Genomic DNA, 13872 nt, shown 5'->3' on the forward strand with positions numbered 1-13872 from the left:
TGTATGGATGATGCTGGTGCTGCAGAAGGGCCCAGAGACCCAGAGACCCAGAGTGGGTGTGGGGGCTACAGTGGGAGGCTGGCGGACATAGCGGCATCCAGGATGAGTCTTGGCTATGGGTGTGATGATGCTGAGGCCTAGCTGAAGTCAAGGAGTGGTTCCGGGTCACCAGGCTGGGCCACCTGTTCAAGGACATGAAGATCAAGTCTCTGGAGATCTCTTCTCCCAGCCCGTCAGGGAGTCTGAGATCACTGACTCTTTCCTTGGGGCATCCCTCAAGGATGAGGTTTTGAAGATTATGCCTGTGCAGAAGCAATTGCCTGCTGCCCTGTGGACCAGATTCTAGGCATTTGTTGCCATCGAAGAGTACAGTGGACATGTTGGTCTGGGTGTTAAGTGCTTCAGGGAGGTAGCCACTGCCATCCATGGGGCCATGATCCTGGCTAAACTCTCCGTTGTCCCTGTGCTGTGAAACTACAAGGGGAACAAGATCAGCCAGCCCCACACTGTCCCTCACAAGGTGACCGGCCACTGTGGCTCTCCTTGTGCACCTCATCCCTGCCTCCAAAGGCGCTGGCATTGTCTCAGCCGCCCAAGGAACTCCTGATGATGGCTAATACTGACAGCTCCTGCACCTTGGCCAGGGGCTGCACTGTCACTTTGGGCGATTTTGCCAAGGCCACTTTGGATGCCATTTCCAAGACCTACAGATATCTCACATCCTCCCCACCCTCCGTCCCAACCTCTGAAAGAGACTGTGTTCACCAAATCTCCCTATCGGGGGATTCACCAACCAGCTTGTAAGGACCCACACTAGAGGGTGTAGAGGACCCAGGCTCCTGCTGTGGCCACCACTATAGTTTTATAGAAGAAAAATAAAGAGAATTAAAGCCTGGGAGGGGGAAAGAATGTAGCCTTTCTGAGTTCATATCCTAATCCTGCCACTTATTTAGTATGATATTGTAAAAGTTAAGTAGCCCTTCTTAGCTTCCTTTGTTCAGTCCTTTTTAGTCTTCCCTGAAGGAAGCCCATGTTTGCAATGGAGTCATTTTTTTTCTTTCAGCCAGTTTCCTGCTCAGAGATGTGGGGATCCAGAGGCCTGTTTTCATTTTGCTTTGTGTTTCTTTTTAGTTCTACCTGGCATTGTTTCTGCTCATACTGTTTTTGTGATAGGAGTTACAGCATTTTCATAGGTATTTTGTATGCTCATGGAAGTGATGTGGTAGAGAGGGAAAAAAGGGAAGGAAAAAAGCTGATGATACAGAAGAGGAGGAGAATTGGTGGTGGTCGGGATTGGAGCTTGTACAGGAGGGAAGGGGTTAGATAGAGAAAAGATAGTAGTTCATTTATCATAACAAGAAGGAAGGCAGAACATATGGGTGTAGAGAGATGCTGATACGCGGTGGGTGGGTGCGATGATAATTCCTGTAAATCCTCTTCTGACTGCTTTAATTTTCTAAGCAAGTCATCAGCTGAGAGTGGGAAAGGGCATGGAAGAAGATATTAGAAGTTTGAGAAGAGGAGAGAGCATGTAAGTGTTTAGAGAAGTGGGAGAGTGCATGGGCTAGGGAAATAGATTATGATTACCAGGCAGAACTCAGGGCTCACTTGAGGTTAAAGGTCATGAGTTAAAAGAGGCCATTCAGCTTGGTTGTGTGCTTTTTTGCTCGAGTACTCTCCTTGAGTAGTAGGAGAACAGAGAATTGAATTTAAGCAGGATTGTGGTTTTGCAAAGTGAGTATGTCCAAGTGAGAGAGGTGTGAATGATCATGATGCATCATGGAGTTTAAACTGGGTAAGGAGAGAAGAGGGGACTCAGCGGGGAGGGAGAGTAAAAAGATGGTTGGGTCAATAGGTTTGAGGTTCTGCTGGGATCAGATGGTGGCAGGAGCTCCTGTACGAGAAGGAATGAGCTAATAGGATAGAAGATGTGTTCAATAGTGGTTGCATGAAATTGAAATTGCTGAGAAGGGTGCATTGCAGTGTGTGGATAAGGTAAGGTTACATTTAGTTCTTTGATCTTCAAGCAACTCTGTAATGTAACTAGTGTAAGCATCATTATTCGTGTTTGATGAAAAACTGAAACTTAGGTTGGACAGTTGCCCCAAGATAACGAAGTTAGGACTCCTAATTCTGTTACTCTGATTCTCAATATGCACTCCTTTACCGTACTGTATCAATTTTCTGAAAGCTAGTGGCTTTTTACCTTCCCTTTGAAACTGAAGGGCAACCTCAAATCAAGAGTTAATAAATGTACATGAACAAAATTTATTTTGTTCAGAAGTCTTCAGAGACTAACTTTAGGGTAAGGGTGATGTTAAAGGGTTTATTGCTTCTGATATTATCTAACTGACCTTACTGAACACACACACACACACACACACACACTCGCGCGTGCATATTAGAGGCTTAAGTATGACAGTTTTGTTTAAACCTCCTTTTGTAAGGAGACTTAAGGTGCATAGAGGACAGGACAAGTAGGAGTGTACTATTCTTTCAGCAGCGTGCCTGGACAGACAGCTGTGCTGTCAAATGTGTCTGCCCAAATCCATGTGCATTCTTTATGGAAGCAATTTGCACCATTGCAAGATCTCTTGGAACGGATAGTTAGTTGGCTCTTAGATAACATCTGTTTGGGATATGATTGTCTTCTGTCCCCCAGCAAGATAGTAATTATTCTTTTTCTTTGTATTCTTACACATTTAGTTTTGTGTTTGGGATAGATTTTGAACAGTTCTTTAAATGTGAAGGAGGAATGAAGGAATTGTAATTAAATATAATATGAACTTACCATTTTTAATGTTTGCCAGAGTATGAAAATAGGTTGCCTAAATTTTAGGCTTTTTTTCTTTTTCTTTTTTTTTAAATATATTTTTAAATATTTTATTTATTTATTTGACAGATCACAAGCAGGTAGAGAGCAGGCAGAGGGAGAGGAAGGGAAGCAGGCTTCTTGCTGAACAGAGTGGCCATGCAGGGGAGGGGGGTCGATCCCAGGACCCTGAGATCATGACCTGAGCCGAAGGAGAGGCTTTTTTTTATTTTTTAAAGATTTTATTTATTTATATGACAGACAGAGATCACAAGGAGGCAGAGAGAGAGGAAGAGAAGCAGGCTTCTCACTGAGCAGAGAGCCCGATGTGGGGCTTGATCCCAGGACCCCGGGACCATGACCTGAGCCGAAGGCAGAGGCTTTAACCCACTGAGCCACCCAGTCGCCCCTTTTTTTCTTTTTTTAAAAGTTGATTTAATTGTGGTAAAAGACACACGACATCAAACTCCTCATCTCCTCAGATAATGTTCTAATATGCTTTAGATTATATATATTTTGTTCCTGTAATAACAGGATTTATATATTTAGATTATATATATTTATATTTATATATTTAGATTATATATATTTTCTTCCTGTTTAAAATAGGAATAGTTTCCTATGGATGATCCTTAAATTCACTTTGGTCAGAAGAACTCCCCTTATCTGTTACCACTTTCTGTCTCCTACCTGCTACTGGTACTGAAACCTTTTACCTCCCTAGAATGGAGTCTGATGATAGAACAGGAGGCTAGGGAAATGGTAAACCTTATTAGTAGCTGATGCTCCCTCCTACAATATCTGTGAAATGGGGGTTGTATCTGCTTGTTTCTTCCCTCTCCCTGGAGACTTTGCGCCAGCTCCTTGGAGAGAATGTATAAGAAAGCCCCAGTCAGAGTCTGAGTGGTACGGCTTTGATCTTGTTACTTCCTTAAGAGCTTTCATTTCTGGGGCGCCTGGGTGGCTCAGTGGTTAGGCATCTGCCTTCAGCTCGGGTTGTTATCTAAGGGTCCTGGAATTGAGCCCCACATTGGGCTCCTTGCTCAGCGGGGAGCCTGCTTCTTCCTCTCCCACTCCTCCTGCTTGTATTCCATCTCTCGTGGTCTCTCTCTCTGTGTCAAATAAATAAAGATCTTTAAAAAAAAAAAAAAGCTTTCATTTCTTATCATCTTAAGGATGATGTCTAAACTCCTTAGCAGAGCGCCATCCAAGGCTCTCATGATCTGGTGCCTGCCTTGTCTCGTACATTCTCTCTAGGTCCCAGCGGCACTAAAATCCTTTTAGTTCCATCAGTATGGTGTATGCCTGGCACATACATGGTCCAGAAATCCTTCTGGAGAGAATGAATCTCTCTCTGTCTCTGTCTATTCTGTGTCTGTATCTTGAAGCTGTAGTTTTTGACATAACTTTTATTCCATGGCTAAGACTCAGGCCAAGAATCCTTTATCAAGAGCCCTTCTCTGCTTTTGTAAGCACTCTTGTTCTATGATATCAAAACATTCAGGTCACATCTCTGTATATGATAGCTGATTGACTTCTTTGTTTCTCTCATAAGTGTATGACATGCTTGAAGGCCAGGTACCATGTGTTATTTTCCTTAGTACCCCATAGCTCTTACCCTGTTCTTCATAGGCATCTTCTATTATTAAAATAAGTCTTTAAGTTAGCTGTTGTTTTTGTTTCCTCATGTTTACATTATGTAATGTTATGTGTTCAGTATTCCTGCCCTTTTTCTTTCTTTTTTTTTTTTTTTTTTGGCCTTCCTAAGTGAAAATTACATGGACACTTAACTTGTGAAATAATCAGTATTTTAATGAGTATATATTGTACATCATACATCATGGTTTTGCTTATTGGGGGATTGGGATGTTGGGTACAAAAATTAGAATTTCACACTTAATTTTCTATAGAGGAATTATTTGAGCATTTTTTTTTTAAAGATTTTATTTATTTTATTTGACAGACAGAGATTACAAGTAGGCAGAGAGGCAGGCAGAGAGAGAGAGAGAGAGAGAGAGGAGGAAGCAGGCTCCCTGCTGAGCAGAGAGCCCAATGCGGGACTCGATCCCAGGACCCTGAGATCATGACCCGAGCCGAAGGCAGCGGCTCAACCCACTGAGCCACCCAGGCGCCCCATTATTTGAGCATTTATTATTATTATTATTTTTTTAAAGATTTTATTTATTTATTTGACAGAGAGAAATTACAAGTACACTGAGAGGCAGGCAGAGAGAGAGAGAAGGAAGCAGGCTCCCTGCCGAGCAGAGAGCCCGATGTGGGACTTGATCCCAGGACCCCGAGATCATGACCCGAGCCGAAGGCAGCGGCCTCACCCACTGAGCCACCCAGGCGCCCCTTATTTGAGCATTTAAATAGCTGGACAAGATCCCCTTCTAGATCAGTACATTTGAGTTTGCACATTTTCTTCTTTTCTTTTCTTTTTTGATATTTTATTTTTTATTAATATTTAATGTATTATTTGTTTCAGGGGCCCAGGTCTGTGATTTGTCAGTCTTACACAATTCACAGTACTCACACAACACATACCCTCCCCAGTGTCCATCACCCAGCTCCCCTCCAGCAACTCTCAATTTGTTTCCTAAGATTAAGGGTCTCTTATGGTATGTCTCCCTCTCTGGTTTTGTCTTGTTTCATTTTTTTCCTCTCTTCCCCTATGATCCTCTGCCCTATTTCTTAAATTCTGCCTATCAGTGATATCATATGATAATTCTTTTGCTGATTGACTCATTGCACTTAACATAATCCCCCCATTCCATCCATGTTGTTGCAAATGGCAAGATTTTATTTATTTATTTATTTTTAAGATTTTATTTATTTATTTGACAGAGAGAGATCACAAGTAGGCAGAGAGGCAGGCAGAGTGAGAGGAGGAAGCAGGCGCCTTGCTGAGCAGAGAGCCCAGTGTAGGGCTGGATCCCAGGACCCTGAGATCATGACCTGAGCCGAAGGCAGAGGCTTAACCCATTGAGACACCCAGGCACCCCAAGATTTCATTTTTTTGATGGCTGCATAATATTCTTGCATGCCTACGTGCATGTGTGCGCGTGTATGTACATACCACATCATCTTTATCCATTTATCTGTCAGTGGACATGTGAGCTCTTTCCATAGTTTGGCTATTGTGGACATTGCTGCTATAAACATTAGAGTGCAGATAACCTGTCAGATCACTACATCTGTTTCTTTGGGGTAAATACCCAGTAGTGTAATTGCTGGGCACAGGGTAGCTCTATTTTCAACTTTTGAGGAACCTCCATACTGTTTTCCACAGTGGCTGCACCAGGTTGCATTCCCACCAACAGTGTAGGAGGGTTCCCCTTTTTCCTCATCCTTACCGTATCTTTCATTTTCTGACTTAATTATTTTAGCCATTCTGACTTTATTTAGCCATACTGCTTGGTATTAACATGTGGCATTGTGGTTTTGATTTGGATTTCCCTGATGCTGAGTGATACTGAGCATTTTTTCATGTGTCCGTTGGCCATATGTCTTCTTTGCAGAAATGTCTGTTCATGTCATCTGCCCATTTCTTGATTGGATTATTTGTTCTTTGGATGTTGAGTTTGATAAGTTTTTTATTATTTTAATTTTTAAAAAGATTTTATTTATTTATTTGAGAGAGAGAGCATGAGAGATGAGAAGATCAGAGGGAGAAGCAGACTTACCATGGAGCTGGGAGCCCAATGCGGGACTCTATCCTGATCAGGACCCGAGCCAGAGGCAGTGGCTTAACCAACTGAGTCACCCAAGTGCCCCTGATAAGTTCTTTATAGATTTTCAATACTAGCCCTTTATCTGATATGTCATTTGCAAGTATCTTCTCCCATTCTGTCCGTTGTCTTTTGGCTTTGTTGACTGTTTCCTTTGCTGTGCAAAAAGGTTTTTATCTTGGAGCGCCTGGGTGGGCGCTCTGCCTTTGGCTCAGGTTGTGATCCCAGGGTGCTGAGATCGAGCCCCGCATCGGGCTCTCTGCTCAGCGGGGAGCCTGCTTCCTCCTCTCTCTCTGCCTGCCTCTCTGCCTACTTGTGATCTCTGTCAAATAAATAAATAAAATCTTTAAAAAAAAAAAAGGTTTTTATCTTGAAGTGAGTTTGCACATTTTAAGTTGGTGACTTGTTAAATTGTTCCTACTTAAGATGTAACTATTGTTAATGCATTTCTGTTTCCTAATTTCCACTCTCTTTTATCACTATTGCTTTTCTTTCTTACTCTAAAGATTTATTTTATTTTATTTTGTTTTTTTTTTAAAGATTTTATTTATTTATTTGACAGAGAGAGATCACAAGTAGGCAGAGAGGCAGGCAGAGAGAGAGGAGGAAGCAGGCTCCCTGCTGAGCAGAGAGCCTGATGCGGGACTTGATCCCAGGACCCTGAGATCATGACCTGAGCCGAAGGCAGCGGCTTAACCCACTGAGCCACCCAGGTGTCCCAAAATTTATTTATTTCAGAGAGAGAAAATTAAGTGTCCAAGTCAGGGGGAGTGGGAGAAGGAGAGAGAATCTTTTTTTTTTTTTTTTTTTAAAGATTTTATTTATTTATTTGACAGAGAGAGATCACAGGTAGGCAGAGAAGCAGGCAGAGAAGCAGGCAGAGAGAGGGGAAGGGAAGCAGGCCCCCTGCTGAGCAGAGAGCCCTATGTGGGACTCAATCCCAGGACCCTGAGATCATGACCTGAGCTGAAGGCAGCGGCTTAACCCACTGAGCCACCCAGGCGCCCTGGAGAGAGAATCTTAAGCAGACTCCCTGCCGAGCACAGAGCCTGAGGTGTGGGACTTGATCTCATGACCTGAGCTGAAATCAAGAGTTGGGCGCTAAACTGACTGAGCCACACAGGTGCCCCTTTTCTTACTCTTGACATCAAAAGTTGTGTGATTTGTGTATTCCTTAGAATTAATGACATAGTGGGTGACACATTTGTTTGTATGAGTAGGCTTTATTTTATTTTTATTTATTTTTTTAAATTTTTTAAAATTTTTTTTTAAAGATTTTTATTTATTTGACAGAGATCACAAGTAGGCAGAGAGGCAGGCAGAGAGAGAGGAGGAAGCAGGCTCCCTGCTGAGCAGAGAGCCCGATGTGGGACTCGATCCCAGGATCCTGGGATCATGACCCGAGCCGAAAGCAGAGGCTTTAACCCACTGAGCCACCCAGGTGCCCCGAGTAGGCTTTATTTTAATTTTTTTTTTTTTTTTTAATTTATTTAGTCAGAGAGAGAGAGCGAGAGCGAGCACAGGCAGACAGAGTGGCAGGCAGAGTCAGAGGGAGAAGCAGGCTCCACGTGGAGCAAGGAGCCCGACGTGGGACTCGATCCCAGGACGCCGGGATCATGACCTGAGCCGAAGGCAGCTGCCCAACCAATTGAGCCACCCAGGCGTCCCGAGTAGGCTTTATTTTAGATGTTCTTCCTGTTTAGCTTTCAGAATCTTAGTCATTTTACCGTAAGTTTCACTTTCTCTGTTCCTAATTTTAGTGTGAAATCATTTAGGTGAAACAATAGTCAAGGAAACTACAGGCATACTAAACATGTCTTGGATTTTTTTTTTTGTCATGAACCTAAGTACAAAAGAGATTTATTATGTAAATAGCAATGTGTGAAACCCCCAATTTATTGAGATGTACTTAAATAACTTCTTAAAATTAAAATTAGCATGTGGCATTGAAGACATTTCTGGTAACTTTTTTTCCTGGTGTAGTCTCACTTTTCTATGCTAGAGCTACCTGCCTACAGCAGATAAGGTTTTATGGGACTTACTCTTTTAAAAAATTTTTGTATTGTTTTAAAATATATATAACAAAAAATTCTCCATTTTAATCATTTTTAAGTATACAATTGACTGGCATTAAGGGCATTTACAATGTAATGCAACCATTACTACTATCTATTTGCAAACCTTTTCAGACAATCCAAACAAAATGTGTCCCCATTCGTCTCTCTTCCCAGTCCCTGGGAACCTCGAATCTACTTTCTGTCTCTAAGAATTTGCCTATTCTCGATATTTCACATAAATGTCTTCAGTTTGTTTGACTAGCACAATTTTCAAGGGTTACTATGTAATGGCATGTACCAGAACTTTGTCTTTCTTTTTAAAATTTAAAGTTTTATTATTATTTTTTTAAAAAGATTTTATTTATTTGACAGATCACAAATAGGCAGAGAGGCAGACAGAGAGAAGGGGAAGCAGGTTCCCCGTTGAGCAGAGAGCCCGATGCAGGGCTCCATCTCAGGACCCTGATATCATGACCTGAGCCGAAGGCAGAGGCTTTTAACTGAGCCACCCAGGTGCCCCTATTATTTTTTTTTAAAAGATTTTTATATATTTATTTGACAGGGAGAGAGAGCGAGCCAGTGTGCACAAGCAAGGGGGAGCAGCACAGGGATAGGGATAAGCTGAGCAGGGAGCCTGACCCCTGGCTCCTGAGCCAAAGGCAGACCCATAACTGACTGAGCTACCCAGGTGCCCCTAAAGTTTTATTTTAAGTAATCTCTACATCTAGTGTGGGGCTCCAGCTCACAGCCCTGAGATCAAGCATCACATGCTTTTCTGACTGAACCAGTCAGGCGCCCTAGAACTTCCATTCCTTTTTATGGCTGAATAATATTCTATTGTATGCATAGACAACAGTTTGTTCATTTCTCCGTGGACACTTGGGTTTTTTTCCACCTTTTGACTATTGGGAATAGTGCTACAGTGAACATTAGCATGTTAGCTTCTGTTTGGATCTCTGTTCTGGATTCTTCTGAGTATATATCTTGGAGTGGAATTGTTGGGTCATTTGATAATTCTGTGTTTAGTTTTTGAGAAATCACCAAGCTTTTCCACAAGGACTATATACCATTTTACATTCCTACCTGCAATATACTGGGATTCTTTAAAGGGAATTCTGCCTACAACATCCTTAGCTAGTTATGTATACCTTGGATGAATCTCTCTTAACCTAGCTTTGTATTTCAGTTACCTCATTGTTAAAATTGGAGCTTGAATTAGATAATCATGTCTTCTATCTCTAAAATTCTGTGTTACTATAATGAATTGCCATGATTTGCAGTTCTTCTTCTTTTCTTTTTTTTTTAAAGATTTTATTTATTTATTTGACAGAGAGAGATCACAAGTAGATGGAGAGAGAGGCAGGCAGAGAGAGAGAGAGGGAAACAGGCTCCCTGCTGAGCAGAGAGCCCGATGCGGGACTCGATCCCAGTACCCTGAGATCATGACCTGGGCCGAAGGCAGCGGCTTAACCCACTGAGCCACCCAGGCACCCTTTTTAAAAAAGATTTTATTTATTTATTTTACAGAGAGAGACACAGTGAGAGAGGGAACAGAGCAGGGGGAGTGGGAGAGGGAGAAACAGACTTCCTGCAGAGCAGGGAGCCCAATGCAGGGCTCGATCCCAGGACCCTGGGATCATGACTTGAGCTGAAGGCAGACGCTTAACGACTGAGCCACTGAGGTGCCCCTGATTTGCAGTTCTTTAGTTCTTCTCTCCCCCTTTTTTAATGAGCAATTTGACTTGTATATTGGGAGGCAGCACCCTTATATGTCTCGTGATACAAGTGTATGCAAATCTCCAAATACATTTTAATTTTTTTTTTTTTAAGATTTTACTTATTTATTTGACAGAGAGAGATCACAAGTAGGCAGAGAGGCAGGCAGAGAGAGAGAGAGGGAAGCAGGCTCCCCGCTGAGTGGAGAGCCCGATGCGGGACTCGATCCCAGGACCCCGAGACGATGACCTGAGCTGAAGGCATCAGCTTAACCCACTGAGCCACCCAGGCGCCCAATTTTAATTTTTTTTTAAAAGATGTTATTTATTTGACAGAGATCACAAGTAGGCAGAGAGGCAGGCAAAGAGAGAGAGAGGAGGAAGCAGGCTCCCTGCTGAGTAGAAAGCCCGATGCGGGGCTTGTTCCCAGGACCCTGAGACCATGACCTGAACCGAAAGCAGAGGCTTCAACCCACTGAGCCACCCAGGTGCCCCTACATTTTAATTTTTATTCTATTATATATGAGCCACTTTATAGAGTTCATCAAAGACTTTTTATGGTACATCTACATTGAAATATCATAAGATTTATTAATGTGCACTGTATGGATATAAAAACCATAACTTGGATGAAAAGTTGTTTTTTGCCCAATTTATGTCACAAAAAGTTTTGCTATCCACTAGTCTACACTAGTGATATATATGAAAATATGTACTGTATTTATATATAATTTATGTTATCATGTTAATGTGATTTATATATGTAACTACATATATTATAGATGTTACATAATATATTTAGAATAGTATAATAAAATAATTATAAGAAAGGTTATTTTTAAGAGTGTAGAATAATTTGCGTAAAGGGAATTGTCTCTAGATGCTTAATGAAAACTTGAAATAAAGGCGAGAAAGGAATCAAGGATAACTGCAAATTTCAAACCTGAAGGAAAAGTAGTTTTCATAATAAAAAATGGAAATTTTGTGGGGCGCCTGGGTGGCTCAGTAGGTTAAAGCCTCTGCCTTCAGCTCAGGCCATGATCCCAGGGTTCTGGGATCGCAGGGAGCCTGCTTCCTCCACTCTCTCTCTCTGCCTGCCTCTCTGCCTTCTTGTGATCTGTCAAGTAAAAACAAAACAAAACAAAACAAAAAACCGGAAATTTTGAAATAGAAGTATATTTAGTTGGCATATGAGCAAGAACTGAAGTCAGTATCAGCTTGGTAGTACAGTTGTTGCTTTCAGTGGCATGTTGGAACTTGCATCTTTTTTTGCCAAAATTGTATTCCATTCTGTGTAATTATATGATGATGATATGTAACTAAGTATATTTGCATGGCACCTAAATTACATACCAAAATACATTATAGGTACAATGAGTCGGGAGACTGGAAGTCTTGTGTATCTAGTATCTTGTGTTAGAGGCATCCTTTTAGAAGGCCATGATGCCCCAGTAGGTCCTAATGGGTTATGGAAAAGAAGTTTTAGCAGAAATTTTTCCCTTGGCTATGATGCCTGAATTGGGAGAACACTGAATAGCCCTTCTTCCCTAAAAGCCACTTTTAAACTGGTTATGTAACCTGTTAATATGTAACTGTCTACCCCAACATTGCAGTGAAAGGGCCACCTTGTTACTTAAGTATTTTCAAAGTTGATTTTATTTTTTATTTATTTATTTATTTATTTATTTATTTATTTATTTTTTTTAAAAGATTTTATTTATTTATTTGACAGAGAGAAATCACAAGTAGATGGAGAGGCAGGCAGAGAGAGAGAGGGAAGCAGGCTCTCTGCTGAGCAGAGAGCCCGATGCGGGACTCGATCCTAGGACTCTGATATGACCTGAGCCGAAGGCAGCGGCTTAACCCACTGAGCCACCCAGGCGCCCCAGAGTTGATTTTAGTAGTTAATTGTTTTCCAGATAGCCCCTGAAAGTAAGATTTGTGAAAGAGGTAACAGTTGTAGCTTATTCTCTCCACCCCCAGTAAATTACATGAGGTAATTGCTGTTAAATGCATGCATTGCTATTAAATTTAAGGTTTCTCTTTATTTGAGTTTCAGTGATTGTGCCATTAGTCCCAGGACAATCTAGTTCCCAAGACCAGCAGTCTCCCTGAGGAAAACTAGTTAGAAGGGGATGGTATGTTATGACTATTCTTGGAACTTGACTTGGCTGTTAACTGTGCTTCTCCGGCAGAAGACAGAAGGGTTGGGTTGGATCTCAGGGCATCTTTGGAATAATCAACATGCTTAGTGTAGCAGCCGGGCTTGCAATCAGGGCTCAGCCCTCTTATTGTGTTTGTTTGATTGATTAGTTTTTAATCTCATTACCGTGGTTTTAATCCTTTTCTTCTTGAATAGGAGCCTCCTTATTAGTCCATCTCTTCCACCTGGGCTGGCATGTGAAACTAGTTTATTCTTTCTGTTGGCATACTGACTCCTAAACTTGGATCCTCAAAATCCATTTTACTACTAAAAAATGCTCACTTGCTTCTGTTTTATTTTTCTTAGGATAGGAAAATGTAACAACACTAAAAATTAAAACTAGCTGCTATTAATAATAGCCTTACTATTTTTGTTTTCTTGAATAGCACTTCACTCTCCTAGATACTTGCCTTTATCTCTCAAGTGTAATACTCTAGGAACTGTAAAAATTCTTTTACGCATATAATTAAAAGGAGTGATAATTGATTTTCATTAATTTGTTAAAACTAATTTTGATTATAGAGACTGTGGTAGGAATTTGTCTAGCCTGTGATCTCCTGTATTAATTTGCTTCATAATTCCCTTTCATCAGTGTTTATGTGTTACTGCCTAGGGCATGAGCTCACATTCCCATTTATTGGACTTACAAGATAGTGGCATGCCAGACAGTAGTAAAACTTCCTAGGATATCTGTCTGCTAGGAGACTAAAATTAAGAGCTAGATGTTTATTCCTTAAGGACATCCATTTAGGGAGAGTGGTTCCTCCCCTTCTTACCCCACTCCTCAAATAGCTAATTTATTTCTTTTAGGTGCTTCACACTTGTCTGTTCTAATGTTCTAAATACACCACCAAATATTTATTAAGCTTCTACTATTGTGAAACAGCCTTGGCAGGAGTCTGGTCTCTGTCAGTGACTGGTGATAGCTTTTCTTTTCTGAGTTGGACAGGGGACAGAAGGCCAATTCACCAGGTCCAGGGAATAGCTAGCTGAACATCTTTCAGCCTGGACTAACAATCCTGTCCATCTTTATTTTCTGTCCCTGGCTTTGGTATCCCTAGCTTTCTTGCTGCTATGGCCATGTGGGTTTTCTACTTTGCCAGTCTGCTCCAAAAACAAAAACAAAAACAAAAACAGGGCGCCTGGGTGGCTCAGTCGGTTAGGCCGCTGCCTTCGGCTCAGGTCATGATCTCAGGGTCTGGGGATCCAGTCTCGCATCGGGCTCTCTGCTCAGCGGGGAGTCTGCTTCCCTCTCTCTCTCTTTGCCAGCCTCTCTGCCTACTTGTGATCTCTCTCCGTCAAATAAATAAATAAAATCTTTAAAAAACAAAACCAAAACCAACGACAAAAAAAT

At 41.6% G+C, this 13872-nt stretch overlaps 1 protein-coding gene and 1 pseudogene across 4 annotated transcripts in view; both read left to right on the top strand.

Annotated features, from left to right (window-relative positions):
• ABL2 (ABL proto-oncogene 2, non-receptor tyrosine kinase) overlaps positions 1-13872 on the top strand; it is a 120297-nt gene that overhangs the window by 39882 nt on the left and 66543 nt on the right. The gene's annotated exons all lie outside the window — the stretch shown is intronic.
• LOC131815189 (small ribosomal subunit protein uS5-like) lies at positions 4-2326 on the top strand (annotated as a pseudogene).

Source organism: Mustela lutreola, chromosome 14 (genome assembly GCF_030435805.1).
Source record: "Mustela lutreola isolate mMusLut2 chromosome 14, mMusLut2.pri, whole genome shotgun sequence".
Lineage (NCBI taxonomy): Eukaryota > Metazoa > Chordata > Mammalia > Carnivora > Mustelidae > Mustela > Mustela lutreola.